At 34.8% G+C, this 4,928-nt stretch overlaps 1 pseudogene; it reads left to right on the top strand.

Moving 5' to 3' along the window:
* The first annotated feature begins 3,767 nt into the window (after positions 1 to 3,767).
* Positions 3,768 to 4,637, top strand: LOC129042107 (vacuolar protein sorting-associated protein VTA1 homolog; annotated as a pseudogene).
* Positions 4,638 to 4,928: the final 291 nt, after the last annotated feature.

Here is a 4,928-nt window from a genome sequence, read left to right as displayed (position 1 = left end):
CTACATTAATTATATGCATCAACTCATCAATGATTTTCCCCTACGAGTGATGCACTAATATTCTATTTAGAAAATAATTGCCCTGATGTATTAGGGTTCAGTCTACTGGGTCTGAAAGGTGGAAATTCCTCCAGGAGACTGTCTTCCAAGAGGATAGATATCAAATCTGGTATCTCAGGACCACTGGTCCTCTGTGACCCTCACAGCCATAAAGATGTGGGATTAAAGAGATGACAATTGTATGAATATATCTGCTCTTTTATGTTGCACCATTTGTTGAAGTTGCAGGCATAGCTCTTGAATGAAAATGTCAGACAGGAACATAAAGCAAGTCTCAGGGTTGTACCAATTCTCTTGACCCAAGTCTTGTAAATCTGTGGTGTATCACCCACAGTGTACAGAGTATTAAATATTGTAACATCAAGAAACAAGTACAATTTTTATGAGGGACACTCTGGTTTTGTGACAAAAGCTTTACCCATTGCACTATGAATAAGTCTTATAAAAATTGACGGTATATTTTACTGCGGTCAAGCTGTTACAGTTCAGAGAGTCTATTAGTCTTTTTTTTTCTTACAGATATGACATTTACTTACAAAACAATTCTCCAAATGCCTTTTTGGTGGCATTTTCAGTTTAAACCTCTTTAGAAATAAATTTGAAGATATTTTTCTGCTATTAGTCACTTGTCAGGATCTCTCTACACCAAGACCAGTTCTTTTCTTATTTCTTTCTTCCTTTCTTCCTCCCACCCTCGCTCCTTTCTGTCTCTCTCTCTGTCTCTTGTCAAATGGGTGTTCATCCCTAAACATAAAATTTATCCTGGCTAAAGTTTTTTCATGGTCTTTGACTTAATATCAGTGAAATAATTATATTTGATAAATAGATGAAAGTCAAACATGAAGCTAGGTTAAATTTTGGCCAAGAGCGCAGGATAACTCACCCAAGGAGGTTGGATAAATCCTTATTTCTGTTCTAAGGCATCTGAGATGCTCACCCAGTAGCCACAGTAAGAAAATACTTATTCTGTTTTACTAAGTGAAATAAGGTTATCCTTAGTATCGTAATTAAATACAAATGTGAAAGGTATGACCTTAGAGTATGGACAGCAAGTCCAAGACTGAAGCCCTGAAAGCTCTTACCCCTCTCAACCTCAGTCCTCTACTCCTGGCCAACTCTGACTTAATATTATGGCTCAAGCATTACTCACTCAGAGATATTTTATTAGCACCTCCACCCCACCCTATTCCTGCCTTCTGCATAAGATTTTCTATCATCTGCTTTTCACAGTATTTCTACTTCTCTTTGGCAGCATTAATTACCCTTTTAATTAGTTACCTGATGCCTGTATTTCCTACTAGATTGAAAACTCCATTAAGGCCTGGATCTTGGCTGACATGTATTTAATACCCTATCCTTAGCACCTAGTATAAAGTGTCCTTTGACATAGTAAGTGGACAATAATGTTTTGTTGAATAGTAAGTGACTTAATGAATGAGTTGGCATGGACGCCAGAAAAAGTCTTACTTCAACGAGGTTTGCCTTCTGTTCCTGGTCAATATTTAAAAAAAATACATTTTCCTAATAACTGATGCTAAATATTGGCATTGGCTTCATTTAGCCTAGGTCTCTCAGTGCTTTTTACTTTTGTTCTTTTTGAAATCCATTTTGTATTTGAAAGACAATTTCTACAAAATTATACTTGGTAGTTGGTAGTATATAGGGTTGCCCTTATATTATAAGAAGGATCGCTGTCTTAAAATAAGGGAAGGATAGAATTTCAGGATTGACCTAGCAAAGGCATTGGGCAACTATGGACCACTGCCCAAAATTAGCCAGACATCTGTCTTTGTGAATAAAGGAAGATGGTAATTCCCATTTGTTTACTTATGACTACTATGGCTGCTTTTACATGAATACAACATTGTTGAATGGCTGCTACAAAGATTATATGGCCTGCAAAGCCTAAAATATTTACTATCTGGCTGTTTACAGAAAACAGTTTGCTGACGCCTGATAGAAGTTTAAAGATTTGTTTTACGTAGCCTTCTAATAATCCCTATATTCATATAATTTAAATGGTTTTCCACCTGCCTTCACAAAAGACTGGCTCTAAGTGATGTAAAAAATATTAGCACTTGCTACTCAGCTTTAAAATAGTTGGATAAAGGTGTTATCAACAGGCAGGGACAAACTGGGATTTTGCACAATCTTCCACACAGCCGCAGAATTAGTAGGCAGTGCAAATGGTGTGATAAAACTAAATGAGGATGCTGAAAATCAAATTTAAGATTTTCAGGTAGGCTGTAAACAGTTCCATTAAATACCCCAAATGGGCTCTGTTGTGTGGAGTGAAATGAAATATGTATTCTTTAAAGTGATTTGCCAAAATTATTTCCAGTCTTTTCTTCGCTAGGAATATATAGCCTATAATAAAGAACACCCAAGATAGTATAACTCAGGCATATTATTGAACAAATTTTTTATCACTGATAATAGTGATTAGGAGCCCTTTTCATCCTTCCTGAACTTATACCCTTTGAGGATAATGGAAGGGAAGGGGATATGAGGGGTCCATTCTTCTTCATTCACATTTAAAAGTTGTTCTAAACGCTATCAGTTTTCAGGCAGATCAGACTCAAAGTTGTTTGAAAAATAATCTAGTGTCTTTTTTGTCTGAAAATGATGCCTACTATTGCTTTAGAGAAACTCATAGCTCCTTCTCAGTGTTTCCTTTTTTAACAACTTTTTGTTTATCCCAAGGTTATAAATACATTCTGATCTCATTAATTCAGATATTTATTATAAAAATTTGACCTTTTACATTTGTATCTGAACTAATCTTGGAATTAGTTTTTGAATGTGATGTGAAGAGAGAGTCAAGAGTTACATTTTCTCTAAGCATTTCTGTACGACCTGGTACAATTTATTGAAAAGATCTTACTTTCCTCACTGGCAGTGTTATGTTTGTCATAGGCCAAGTGGTAACATGCACTCAAGTATGTTTAAACTCTCTAGCCCATGGCAGGCAAACTTTCTGAAAGAATGGATATTAAATATTTCAAGATTGTGCATCATATGGTCTCTGCAGAACTACTCAACTTATCCATTGTAACGCAAAAGCAACCATAGACAATATGTCAATGAATGGTTATAGTTCCATTCCAATAAAACTTTATTTATAAAAGCAGAATCCAGCTCACAGGTCATGGTTTGCCAACTATTGCTCTAGTCATCTCCATTACTGTATTTGTCTATCGTTGCATAATATCAGCTTGTATCAGTCACTGGCACTTCTTGATGTTTAGATGTACAATGTTTCTAATCTGATTCTTTGTCTTCAGATCATCTTGGCTACTCTTAGAGCATTCAATTCCATATACATTGTAGGATCAACCTATCAAATTGCACCTATGATTTCCATCAATCAATAGGACAATTTCAGGAAAAGTAATGTCTTTAATATATTATTTCCCATCCATGTTATAATATAGTTTAAGGTTTTACATTTATTTCTAATGTTTCTAAAACGTTTTGTAATTTTTTGATGACATATCTTAAATTTCATGTATCATGCCATAGTGAAGGTATCTTTTCTTACATTAGATTTTCTAACTGTCTGTACATACAAGTAAAATGGATCTTTATATTGGCTGAATTCAGAATCTTTGCTATATCACTTATTCATTCCAATAACTTATTTTTATTTTTTATTTTTACTCATAAAAATGTGATCTGAAGAGGAAATGGTGATTTCTGGAATAGAGATGTTCATGATTGCTCTACTGTCCCCACTTCCTCCTCAGTTTAAGAGCATACAGCATCATATGAAAACAGCTCAAGAGCATGACAAGCAGGACCCCGCAGTGCTCTATTACTGTTGTTTCTATGCAATGCAAACCAGAATGAAGATGATAGTAAAACTCCTGAGAGTTGTACATTTTTATCAAAGCTAATGGATCAGTTAGAAATGCTTATGAAACAGTTGGGTGATAATGAAGCTATTAGGCAAGAAAATACTTAGTCCTTCCCATTTGGAGAACTGTGCTTAGAAAATGTTTTTATACTCAGACAATGATCATGCTGGGTGATTTCACAAGATGATCAAGCCCTTTTTATACTCCACAGTTTTAAATAGATGTCATAATAATATTAGGACAACTCATTGATGAAAATGTGAAACACAGAAAGTATGTAAGATGAAAGGCAAAATATATTCATATTTGTTTAAAGAATGGGGAGCTACCTCAACTAGTATCTGATGGAATTGAAGAAGATAACAATATAACAATATTGCAGAAAATGAAGATGCTGAAGCAACCTATCTGTCCACTGAGCCATGTCAGCCACCATCTTCAACTTACGACCCAAGCCACATGCCATAAAGGAGCTATAATAGAATACAGATTCCTCCCAGTGCATACACTCCAGCTAATACATCAGTAGAAGTGCATCACAATGCAGATGTAACAAATCTAATCTACTCCAAAGACAATTCAGCAATTGAGCCCACATTTTTAGTAGTTTCTCAAAGTGATATCCATCTAACACTAGAGGACTTTGTTAGTGATCAGAAATACAGCAAATAGGCTGGCAGTGCCTTGTCATATGAAGATGTCATTTATCCTGTGAATTAAAACTTCTGGAGCTAGATAATTAAATGTAAAAATAGAGATTTTAAAAATTGTTCTTTCTAACATATGCATTTAAGGTATAAAATTTCCTCCAGACATTATTTTACCCCAGTCTCACAAGTTTCACATGGCATATTGCAGATAATGAATTAGCTCAGTTTTTATTGGCTTGAAAGTGTCTTTATTTAGCTTTTCTTATGACCAGTATTTTTTCCGGGTTATTTTATTTGTCTTTACCTCTTTAGAAATGTCATTCCATTTTCTTCTGGCCATGATCATTTTTGTTTAAAAGTC

The sequence above is a fragment of the Pongo pygmaeus genome, chromosome 7, assembly GCF_028885625.2.
Source record: "Pongo pygmaeus isolate AG05252 chromosome 7, NHGRI_mPonPyg2-v2.0_pri, whole genome shotgun sequence".
Classification (NCBI taxonomy): domain Eukaryota; kingdom Metazoa; phylum Chordata; class Mammalia; order Primates; family Hominidae; genus Pongo; species Pongo pygmaeus.
This window is presented reverse-complemented; position numbering and strand designations above follow the sequence as displayed.